This window comes from Peromyscus maniculatus, chromosome 8 (assembly GCF_049852395.1).
Source record: "Peromyscus maniculatus bairdii isolate BWxNUB_F1_BW_parent chromosome 8, HU_Pman_BW_mat_3.1, whole genome shotgun sequence".
Classification (NCBI taxonomy): Eukaryota; Metazoa; Chordata; class Mammalia; order Rodentia; family Cricetidae; genus Peromyscus; species Peromyscus maniculatus.
In genome coordinates this window covers 27,745,578-27,757,695 of record NC_134859.1, presented here as the reverse complement: position 1 = coordinate 27,757,695, position 12,118 = coordinate 27,745,578, and the positions used below count along the sequence as shown (strand labels likewise).

General features: G+C 40.3%; 1 protein-coding gene across 6 annotated transcripts in view; it reads right to left on the bottom strand.

Annotated features, from left to right (window-relative positions):
• Pwwp2a (PWWP domain containing 2A) overlaps nucleotides 1-12,118 on the bottom strand; it is a 41,641-nt gene that overhangs the window by 28,746 nt on the left and 777 nt on the right. Inside the window, exons 1-2 of one of the 6 annotated variants that reach the window (XM_076578185.1) lie at nucleotides 10,626-12,087; nucleotides 7,710-8,006 (exon numbers count right to left, since the gene is read on the bottom strand). The exons of 3 other annotated variants lie outside the window; for them this stretch is intronic. The gene's annotated coding sequence lies outside the window, so the exon portion shown is untranslated. Of the gene's footprint in view, nucleotides 1-7,709; nucleotides 8,007-10,625; nucleotides 12,088-12,118 lie in introns of those variants that run through there. 2 more of the 6 variants (XM_042283857.2, XM_042283859.2) reach the window with 2 other exon arrangements.

The following is a 12,118-nucleotide window of genomic DNA, read 5'->3' as shown; positions in this document are numbered from 1 at the left end:
GCCCGGTCTACACAGCGAGTTCCAGGATAGGCTCCAAAGCTACACAAAGAAACCCTGTCTTGAAAAAACCAAAAAAGAATTAATGGGGGCTGGAGAGATAGCTCAGAGGTTAAAAGCACTGGCTGTTCTTCCAGAGACCCTGAGTTCAATTGCCAGCAACCTTACAACCATCTATAATAAGATCTGGTGCCCTCTTCTGGTGTGCAGGCATATATGCAGACAGAACACTGCATACATAATAAGTCAATCTTAATAATAAAAAAAGAATTAATGTGTAGCTGGCTTGGTGGCTCATTAGTATTCAGTAGTCTGAAGTAAGGCTGCCACAGGTTCAAGGCCATCCTGATCTAAATAGTGAATTCCAGGTCAGCCTTCCCTTAAGTATGAGACTTGTGATGTCAAAGAGCAGAACAAAAGCTGTGAATATAGTTCAATTGATAAGAGTACTTACCTAGCATGTACAAAGCCCTAGGCACTGCAAAAACCAGGTATGGTGGCATATGCCTGTAACAGCACTTAGGAAATGGAGACAGAAGGATCAGAAGTTCAAGGTCATCCCTGCTAGACAGAATTCAAGAATACCCTTGGCTATATGAGTCCCCATCTCAAAAAGCAAACAAGCAAATAAAACAAATATAATATCTACCCAAATATAGGAAATACAGTGAAAAGCATCCTACTTGAGAGTATTAGTGCATGGAAAATAATAGTTTCTCAATGGGGAAACATGATGGCACCTGGGGGCTTGAAGTGTGGAACCCTGAAAACATTTATATTTATTTATATGGCCCAGAAGTAAATTGGACAAATCCAAGTTGAGAAACAGTCCCTACAATTTCTGAATCAGATTGCAACTAAATACAATCATGTCAACACAAGCCCAATCCCAGCATTTGGGAAGCTGGGGCAAAAAGACAGTGGATTCGAGGTCAGCCTGAATTTATACTACATATACTACGTACTACATAGCAAGAGTCCATCTTAAAATAAGACAGGTGAGATGGCTCACCAGGTACAAGTTGCCATCCAAATCTGACAATGTGAATTCGATCTCCAGAAGCCAAGGAGAAAGAGAGAATGAACTCAGAGTTGTCCTTTGACCTCCACAGAGGCACTCTAGAACTTGTGAGCCTGAACTCACACACACACATTATACAGAACAACAACAATAATGTTTTTAAAAACTCAAAAGTAGGGCTGGAGAGATGGCTCAGTGGTTAAGAGCACAGACTGCTCTTCCAAAGGTCCTGAGTTCAATTCCCAGCACCCACATGGTTGCTCACAACCACCTATAATAAGATCTGGTGCCCTCTTCTGGCCTGCAAGGACACATGCAGACAAAACACTGTATGTACAATAATAAATAAATCTTAAAAAAAAAAAAAAAAAAAAAACTCCAAAGTAAATAGATATGTATTTGTACAGACAAATACATCTGAGAATGATGTTTTCAACCTAATGGTGAAAAGTTAAGGTAAAGATATTTATATCAAGAATGATGCTGGGCAGTAGTGGCACATGTCTTTGATCCCAGCACTCAGGAGGCAGAGGCAGGGGGATCTCTGAGTTCAAGGTCAGCCTGGTCTACCGAGCTAGTTCTAGGACAGCCAAGGCTACACAAAGAAACCCCGTATCTTGAAAAACAAACAACAACAAAGAAAGATAAACAGGGGTGGAGAGATGGCTGAATGGTTAAGCGTGGGTGCTGCTTTTTCAGAGGACCTAAGTTTGGTTCCCTTTACTCATATCAACCAGCTCACAATTACCTGTAACTCCAGCTCTAGGGAGAATTCTTACACTTCTGGCCTCCTCAGGCACCTGCATATACACACATGCATATACACACACTACAGATTTACACATAATTCTTAATAATAAATCTTTTTTTTAAATGGTAAATAAAACAGGATGGCACGATGGCTCAGTAGTTAAGAACATCTCGTAGCACTTATAGAGAACCCAGTCTCAAGTACTCACACCGCACCTTACAACTGTCTAGCTCCAGGTCAAGGAGATCCAATGGCCTCTTCTGGCCTCCTTGGCACCAAGTGCACACATGGTAAACATATATATATATATATATATATATATATATATATATGCAAACACTCATATACACAAACTAAAAAAATAAAATATTTTTAAAGAAAAGAATAAAACAAAAAAAGTTAATGATAAAGCAATGGGGCAGAGTTTAAAAAATTAGTGACTATCTGGGTACAATGATGCATGCCTATATAATCTCAGCACTTGGGAAGAAGAGGCAGAAGAATCAGTGCAAAGCCATCCCCAGTTACATACTGTGTTCCAAGCCATCCTAAGCTATTAGATCTTGCGGGGAGAGACACACACAAATTAAAGACCCTAGGTAAAAACTTTACAAGAGTTCTCGACAATGATTGGAAAAGATGGGTACAGTGGCACAAGCCTTTAATTCCAGCACTTGCAGATCTGAGTTTGAGGTCAGCCTGGTCTACAAAAGGAGTCCAGGACAGCCAGAGCTATAATATAGTGAGCCCCTGTCTCAAAAGCAAAACAAAATGGAAAAAAAAAAAAAAAAAGAAAAATAAAAGAAAATTTCAAAATAAATTTAATTGCAGTAACATGGTCTGGGGACATCGCTTAGTAGGTGAAGTGCTACCTTACTGGCAACAGAAGGCAATCTGATCACAAGAACCCTTTGTGATCCCAGCATTGAGGAAGTTGAGGGAGGCAGATCCCTGGAGCTCACTGGCAAGCCACCCTGGTCTAAACTGCAAGCCGCAGCTCCCACTGAGAGAACCTGTCTCAAAAAACAAGGCAGAGGGGCTAGAAAGATGACAGCTGCTGCTCTTCCAAAGGACCCAAGCTCAGTTTCCAGCACCCAAGTCAGGTGGCTTGGCAACTATCTGTAACTCTAGCTCTAGGGGATCTAACACCTCTGGCCTACTCATCACCTGTACTCACATGCAGATACACACACCTAAACGTAATTAAAAACAAAGCTAAAACTTCAAAACAAGGGAAACGATTCATGAGGAATGACAGCTGAAATAGACATCTGACCTCCATATGCACCTGCAAACACGTGTGTATATACGCAAGCATATGCTCTTATGGGTGTGTAAACGCACATCACCATTTACTATAGTATTATAGGGAAAAAATGTTTTCAATTAATACACCATTTAGATAGATAATTCCCTCCCAAAAATACATTAAAAATAGTTTTTTTAAAAAATCTAATCTTGGGGCTGGAGAGGTGAGTGGCTCAGAAGTTAGAAGCACTGGCTGTTCTCCCAGGGGACCCAGGTTCAATTCCCAGCACCCACATGGCAGCTCAAAACTACCTGTAACTCGAAGATCTGACACCCTCAGGCAGACATACATGCAGGTAAAACACCAGTGCACATAAAATGAAAATAAATAGTTTTTTAAAAACATTCAATCTGGGGCTAGAGAAATGGCTCAGGGTTTAAGAGCACAGGTTGCTTCTTCCAGAGGTCCAGGATTTGATTTCCAGCATTCACATAGTGGCTTAAAACTACTTGTAACTCTGGTCCCAGGGGATTCAATATCCTCTTCTGGTCTCCCTGGGTACCAGCCATACAAATGGTGCACAGACATACATGCAGGCAAAACATTCATATATATGTTTTTCTTTTCATTTTTCTTTATTAAGAAATGTTCTACTCACTCTATATACCAACCACAGATCCCCCCATCTCCCTCCTCATACATATAAAATTTAAAAATAAAGATTAGAAATGTAACCATGATAGACTATGTACTCAACATGTCCAAGACCCTAAATACAATCCTTATTGTCATACACACCCAAAAAAAGTCATCTTTATTTTATTTGGGGGGGGTGGGGGGTGGCGGGCTAAGGGGATCAAGACAGGGTTTCTCTGTGTAGCCCTGGCTGTCTTAGACTCACTCTGTAGACCAGGCTAGCATCGAATTCACGGAAATGAATTGCCACTTGCCTCTGCCTCCCGAGTGCTGGGATTAAAGCCATGCCCTGTCACCACCACCACCGCCTGGCCAAAGAAATCATCTTAGTTTCACCAAAACCATATTTTCTTTTGAACATGTTCTCCTTATTTAACCAGGAACTACGTATATCTGACTTTACCAAAGCATTTGAGGAAACAAACAAATGTTTGTTAAATTGAGGGCCAGTGAGACAGTTCCAACCAGTAAATGTGCTTATGTACCAAACCTGACAACCTGAGTTTGATCCCCAGGACCCGCAACAGGAGAGAGCAGATTCCCAGGAGTAGTTCTTTGACTTCCACACATAAACCATGGCATGCACATGTTTACACTCATGTGAGTGCCCATGCATACTAAAACAAGTAAAGAAAGGTAAGTTAAAAACAGGGCTCATAGCCGGGCACACGCCTTTAATCCCAGCACTCGGGAGGCAGAGGCAGGCAGATCTCTGTGAGTTCTCTATGAGATCTGTGAGATCTCTGAGGCCAGCCTGGTCTGCAGAGTGAGTTCCAGGAAAGGCACAAAGCTACACGGAGAAACCCTGTCTCAAAAAACCAAAAAAAAAAAAAAAAAAAAAAAAAAAAAAAAAAAAAAAACAGGGCTCAGGATGCAGGCCAGTTGGCCAAATGTTACCCCTAGAATGCAGAAAACTCTGGGATTTAGTCCCCAGCATGACATAAAATTGAGTGTGGTGGTGGTCCTGTAATTCCAATTCTTGAGAGTTAGAAAATGGAAGGTAAGGAGTTCAAGACTCTGCTCCCACATAATGCACTCTAGGGCAGGCTAGGATACATAAGACCATTTCAAAAAGAAAAAAAAAAAAAAAAAGGTCACAGCCTGCTATGGTAACACAGACATTAATCCCAACACTTGGGAGGCACAGGCAGGCAGATCTCCATAAGTTCCAGGCCAGCCAGGTCTACACAGTGAGTTTCCAAGCCAACCAACGCTAAATAACAAGACCTTGCCTCAAAAACAAACAAACAAACAAACAAACAAACAAAAGACCATGCGAGATGGTTCACAGTTCAGTGGGTAAAGGTGCTTGCCACCAAGCCAACAACCTGAATTTAATCACCATGGTAAAAGAGAAAACCAAATCCTGCAAGTGGTCCTTTGGACTCAGTCTCCAAAACACAAGATAAAATTAAAATAGGGATAGTAGTAGGCTGGCATTGTGACTCTTGGGGTGGGGGGCAATAACTGGCTAGGCTAGGGCAAGAGGACCACAAGTTCCAGGCCAACCTAGGCAACATATCAACAGTGCTTCAAATTAGTCACCAGAGTGCTCCTCTCCTCTAACGTGCATGAAGCCCCAGATTCAATCCCCAATACTGGCAAAAGAAAATTACCTGGGAACCACAGCACCTCCCTGCCACCCCAGCCCTTAGGAATAGAAACAGGAGGGTCAGAACTTCAAGCCAGGCTCAGCTGTCAAGTCTGAAGGAAGCCTAGATTTGAGACCCTGACTCAATAAAGCATAAAAGAAAAAAGTAAAAATTAAAAGGTGAGCCGGGCGGTGGTGGCGCACGACTTTAATCCCAGCACTCAGGAGGCAGAGCCAGGTGGATCTCTGTGAGTTCGAGGCCAGCCTGGTCTACAGCACAAGATCCAGGACAGGCACCAAAACTACACAGAGCAACCCTGTCTCAAAAAACAAAAATAAACAAACAAATAGATAAATAAAAATAAAAGGTGCTAGGATATGGTGTCAACACCTGCAATTCCAGGACTCAGAAGGCTAAGACAGGAAGTCTCAAGGTCCAAGGCCAGCCAGGGCACAGGGCCTCGCTGTCTCCAACAACAGGCATCTTATATATCCCTACTAATACCTATCATTTATAATTTTAAGCAATTTACTTAATCTGGCACTATGTCTACAAATTTAACCTGAAAAACCTTTCAGAGTAAAATGAAACAATGTATACAACACAGAAATGGTAACTGTATGGGCTGGCAAAGTAGCTCATTTGGTAATAATACTTCCCTAGCATAGGTGAAGCCCTGAGCTGGGTCCCCAACATCTTGTAAAAGCAAGAGGTGGTAGCATGCATCTACAGTTGTAACACTTGGGAGATAGAGGCAGGAGGATCAGAAGTTCAGGGTCATCCTCAACTACACAGTAATTGAGGCCTGCCTTTGACTACAGACCCTGTCTCAAGGGGGGAAAAATGGCAAGTGGGAGTAGTTATTATGAAGTCCAGAAAGTAAAGCTTGGCAGCTCTGTTAAGTGATACAAATATGAGAAGTGAAACTACAGAGTTAGGCAACTATATAAATTGGTTGATAGGGAAGAAGACAAAAATTATGGACAACCTTACACCTGACAGGAAGCTAAATTTAAAAAACCACTTCCAAGTGAACGTACCAGCTTTCGAGCAAGAATTTGGATCATCTACTCAAGTTGTATATTCTCCAAATGCATTGCTTAATTTGCAATTATAGTCCATTCTAAAGTAATTCTGTTTGAGCTAAACTATCTCCTAATTGCTCCAGAATGACAGAGTGAAAATCAAATTGATAGCGCAGGAATTCTATGTATTCTCAAAAATATTTTATATGTATGGGTATTTTGCCTGCATGCATTTATGCAAACTGCATGTGTGCAGTACCTTTGGGGGTCAGTAGGTTGGATCCCTTGAAGCAGGAGTCAGACAGTTATGAGCGGCCTTGTATGTGTTGGGAACTGAACCCATATCTTCTGGAAGAGCGAAGCCCTCTCTCCAACCCCAGAAATCTATACATGTTTGAGAACCACTGACTAAACTGTGTTTAGCAAAGTTATTCTGCATTAAATCCGGGCAAAATTTAACAAAACCTTCACTTACTTCTCTATCTGCCAGCCACTACAGCAAGCTTCTTTCTGGTGATGTGCATCTTAATGTAGGAGTTTAGGGAGAATTAAGCTACTAAGAAATGACGTATGTACTTACTTGGCAGGCCAAATAACTAAGAACATCTTTCACCTTTTACAATCTGAAATCAGCTATAACAGTGAAGATAAGCATTAACACTCAAGCTACCTAACAGCAGCCCCCCAAAAAGTTGCCTTACCATCCAATAGTTTCATCATGACTTTAAAACAGCACACAGTAAAGTATGGTCTTATTTACATGTAAAAAGCTAAAAATTAACCTTATTAGAAACTCCCACCAAGCATGGCCTTGCCTGTAATCCCAGCACTCAAAAGCTAACAGAAAAGATCATGGACAGTTTAAAGCCTGCCTGGGCCACAGAATAAGAACCTGTCTCAAAGAAAGAAAAGCTTCAAGTGTAATAAAGCATGTCTGGAATAGTGTATGTATAATACATCCAGTTATCTAATAGATAATATTTATAACTAGATGTGGTAACACGGGCTTGTTATTCCAGCACTCAGGAAGCTGAGGCAAGAACAACATCTGAGTTCAGGGCCAGCATGAGTATGTGGAAGTCTGTTCAAAGACACTTTTTTTGGGGGTGGGGTGGGAGTGTTATATATAATATAAAAATACATTAATAAAATTGATAAAAATTATTTGGGGGCTAGGCAATCACATCCCTGTAATCCCAGGACTCAGGAGGCTAAGGCATAAAGATTGCAAACCCCAGGCCAACCAGAGCTACACAGTAAAATCCTGTCTCAAAGCAAAAAATTACCACAATTCTTTGTTTTCAGATTCAAACTAGATTTTTATTTGCCAACAACTAAGTATCTGTGCCAACCAAACAGTCAGATTGGAGCAACATACAATGGAGGAACTCAGTACAGTAGTGAGCATCCCAGTTGTCTGGATCAGGAAGGGATTGGCACTTGTCTCTGCTACTCTTCTTACAAGCCCTCTAGCACCTTTCAAGATAAGATATAATCACCAATAAATTCAGAATGTACAGCTCAACCCAGCCTTCACACATACTACTAGAGGGCCTAGGTCCTCAACCTCTAAGCTTTAGGACACACTACTGACACCACTACTCACTGCTCCACCAGAATGGCTGTATATTTTTCCCACCAAAAGTAGGGCTATTGCACCATACGTTCATGGTCTCTGTAAAGAAAAGAAATCATTGTCTTGGTTTATATTTCTTTTAAAAACAAATGTTCTACAAATTTAAGATCCTAAACAGTAAATGCTAAAGTTTTCAAAAGAAAACATTTCAATTTTTAATAAACACAGAATATTATACTTATAAAAATACAGTAATATGCATGTGCCATAAAATTAAAATATGCAAGCCTTTTTAAGTACCAATGCTTATTTCATGATTCCTTAATTCAGGGACTCAGAAATATTTTTCAGGGTTTCAAAATAGCTTTATAATTATTTTTAAGATAATAATGAATAAAATAATCCCCTGGACATGGCACACCCCTAGAGTCCTAACAGAAGTCAAAGGAGGAGCTACACAGCTAGTCCAAGGACAGCTGAGGCTACACACACGACCTCTTCTTTTAAAGAAACAAAAAGAAAAGCCAGATGTGGTGGCTCAGCCTGTAATGCCAGCACTAGAGAAGTAGAAGCAGGAAGATCCAGAGTTCAAAGCCAACTTGGGCTACATAAGACTGTGTTTCAAAAACAAAAACTTGCATAGAAAATGTTCCTTCAGGTATGGACTGAGAAAGTCCACAGGGAAGTAAGAGATACCCATAACCACTTTAACTGAGTCAATTCAGGTCCATAAAAAGGGTCCTGAGGAGACCCAAATGAAACTGCTGTCCCTTCAATCTGCTATGAAGGTTAAATTACTAAAACAGATAACAAAACTGTATCAATCAGAAAAAGATCCAGAATAAACAAATCGCAAGGGGTAAATATAATGGCAGAACCACAGATGAACAGAGCCTGGAAAATTAACTATGTGCAGGTATGAACTTTATTTGTAGTCCAATTTGAACAAAACAATCCTGAGATTTTCATGATGTTAACATTCACTGACCAAAGATTTGAATCAATATAAAGGAAATGCTAGAACTCTGGGAATGACAGTGATAGTATGGTTATTTTTTAAAGCCCACATCTTTTCAAAGAGCTAAACTGTAATAAATGTTGAAGCAAGGTAGTGTATACATACAGTCATACCCCATGATAAAAAGTACATCAGTATTTATTATTGTCTAAAATAATCAGTTTACTATAGGATGCTTATTATATGCCAAAATTATAAAAACTGAGATTGATGAGGAAAATAAGAAAAAAAAATAAAGTTCATGTGTAAGGCTAATTGCTTTGTCATTAGACAATGCTAATGACCTCAGCAATAGACAATTTAAACTAGCTAAGGGGGCTGGGTATAAAAACAACAGCTAGAGTAAATGAACTGTAAACTATATGCTTCACTTAAAGGTAGTCAATATTTTTTTAAGCTATAATCAACAAAATTTGTTTTTAACTAGATATTCAAACTACCCTCATTTTAGGCCAAATATGTCATTTATGGCCAAGATCTCGAGAAATAAGGGGTGGTACAACTGATGTATTCCTTAAAGGAAGAGTAAATTCTGAGGAGTGCCATTGTTGAAAACATCATGGCTTATACTTTACAAACTAGAGAACTATGAAGTCACAGAATGATAAAGTCCTCATCAAAAGAACAGTTAGTTAACAATATGGTCTATCCTTTCTGGTAAGCTGACACCAGCTTATGCATTTATATGCATTATGCTTGTCTGTATTCATATCAACTGGCCACAAACAGATGACCTCAAAAAAACTATAGGGGTAGAAGTCATGTTTAGAATGTTTGAGGTCTTGGAGTCAACCCTTATTCAATCCAAAAAAAAAAAACTAAATAAATGTAATAACTAACCCTTCTGAAGACTAAACAAACGCACAAATACACTGACACATTCCCAGTTTTCTCACTGGATAAGCAGGAACTCCAACTTCAGAAATTATTATATGTGCTCTCCTATATTCAAAGGAAGGAAGTAAAGACTCTCCAGAGCATCAGCCTATTAACAGAGTACTCTTCTTGGCTTCAAGACCCGGGATCCTTTGCATCACCCTGCACAGCCACTAAAAATTAAGAAAGCACTGACTGAAAAATACACAATTCTTTACTTCCTGCTTAAAAGAAAACTTGCTACCCCATCCAACTTTTCACTTACATTTAAATCTTTACTTTGCCACTCATAAGCTAACTGGCCAAATTAAATAAGCCTCAATTGCCTCCCATATAAATGATATGCCACCATTAGAGTTAAAAAGACTTATGTGATACAATGTCTGCCACTCAATTGGGAGCTCTTGCTATTTTCACCAGGAAGTATAATTCAGTGGCCAATTCAAATAAGATACAAATTATTTTTAAAGTGTCTGTTGAATACAGTGTAGCCATGGCCTGAGCACAGTGGATAAAAAGTATCTCCTGGGGCTGGATATATAGCTCAAAAGTAGGACACAGACTCCAGGCCCAGCTACTGTGGCTGCTGAGGCAGGAGGAAGTTGAGACAAGGGGATCAGCTTGAACCCACGAGTTCAAAACAGGGAGGCTAAAACTCTGTACCTTTCAAAAGGGAAAACAGCTCCTCCAAGAAAAGAAATCACTATTTATAAGAAGTGCTATTAGCAAACTAGACCAAAACTCGGAATTCCAACTTTCTAAAACTGATACAATGAGCACCTGAACATGAGAAAAGACAAGCCACTCTATTTCCAAAAACTTACCTTTTTGCACCTTTCTTTTGCAGATTTGAAATTCAGATTCTCACACAATCACTGGCCTCTTCTTCTGTTTGATTCAATAGCATACACATTAGAGTGTCTCTCTTGCTATTAAAAACACCAGCAGAAAGCACTGTCTTAAGCAGCTTTCTAACTATGAAAACTAAAGCATTAATGAAAACACTAACCCAAAATTACAAATAATAATAATAATAATAATAATAAAATAAAAACAAAACAAAACCCCTGAAGACTAACAAAGTATACAGACTGACAGAACAGGTGCCCATTGCCCCCACACCAAACCACCATATTCCAGTATGAATTTAAAAGAGTTGTTCCCAAACGGAAAAGGATTCCTGTGTATTGACGGGAGGTCAAGGAATTAAAAGTAAAGTATAAGCCAGGATATGGGGTATGATGGGAAATGCCTGTCATACCAGTACTTGGGAGAGGCTGAGTCAGAAAAATTGCAAGTTCGAGGCAAGCATGGACAACTTAACCCAGACCATGTCCCAAAAAATAAAAGAAAGACAGGCGGGAGAAGGCTGGGGTGTGTGTGGCTCAATGGCAGGATGCTTGCCTGGCATGCAGGAGGCTCTGGGTTCGATCCCCAGTACAGCAAAAAGAAATTAAATAAATCCATAACACATCAAGCACACTAATAAACCATTTCCAAACAGGTGAGACACCAGAGTGTGTGTGCTGTTGCAGGAAACAGAATGGAGAGCCATGAATGGGAGTCTCTGCACTTCCTATCTGCAAAAGAAGAGAATAAAAAGGTTAACTCTAAAACTGAGAACAGATTATCTTCTTTACTTGTTTAAAGCAGTGCCCAGAATATTTTATATAAAAGACGAAAATATACTGGTTAAGACAGAGCTTTGTAGGTGAATTCAACCTTCCAATCAAAACATAAATGTAACTATAAATATAGTCTCAGAAGTCATTTAAGAGTCAATTCCTAGCACTTGCCAAAGAAAAACTCATTCGAACCCACCACTTTGAAATTAAAGGTTTAAAAAACAAGGGTCTCATCCTATCTTCAGATTTCTTTAAGCCGTAGGTAAAATTAGCAAAATGTGCCTCCTTTTTGAAGAGTTACCCTCCGGGGAACTACTTCCAGCAGTGAGAATAACAGTTTTAAAAAAAAAAAAAAAAAAGGTTCATTAATTCCAGGCTCTTCTTCCTCTCTTAACAAGTGACAGGTAACCTTTAGGGAAGCCCAATGCACACACCCCTTTCCTCAACCCCGCTAAAGTTAAAGGTTGACTTGAGGACAGACAAGTGCCTCAGCAGCACCTTCTCCCCCGCCCGGCACCCGGTCCTCCTCCGGGGGGGATCCATCTGCATTTTGCATTAACCCATCTGCCCCAGTGTGCGAGCCAGGGTCGCAGAGGGCCGGAGATGAGGAGGCGGGGTACGCCGGCCATCTGCACCCGCGCGCGTCCCCAGCCGCACACCTGGGGTCGGGCCCGCCCTCCGGGGCCGCGCGC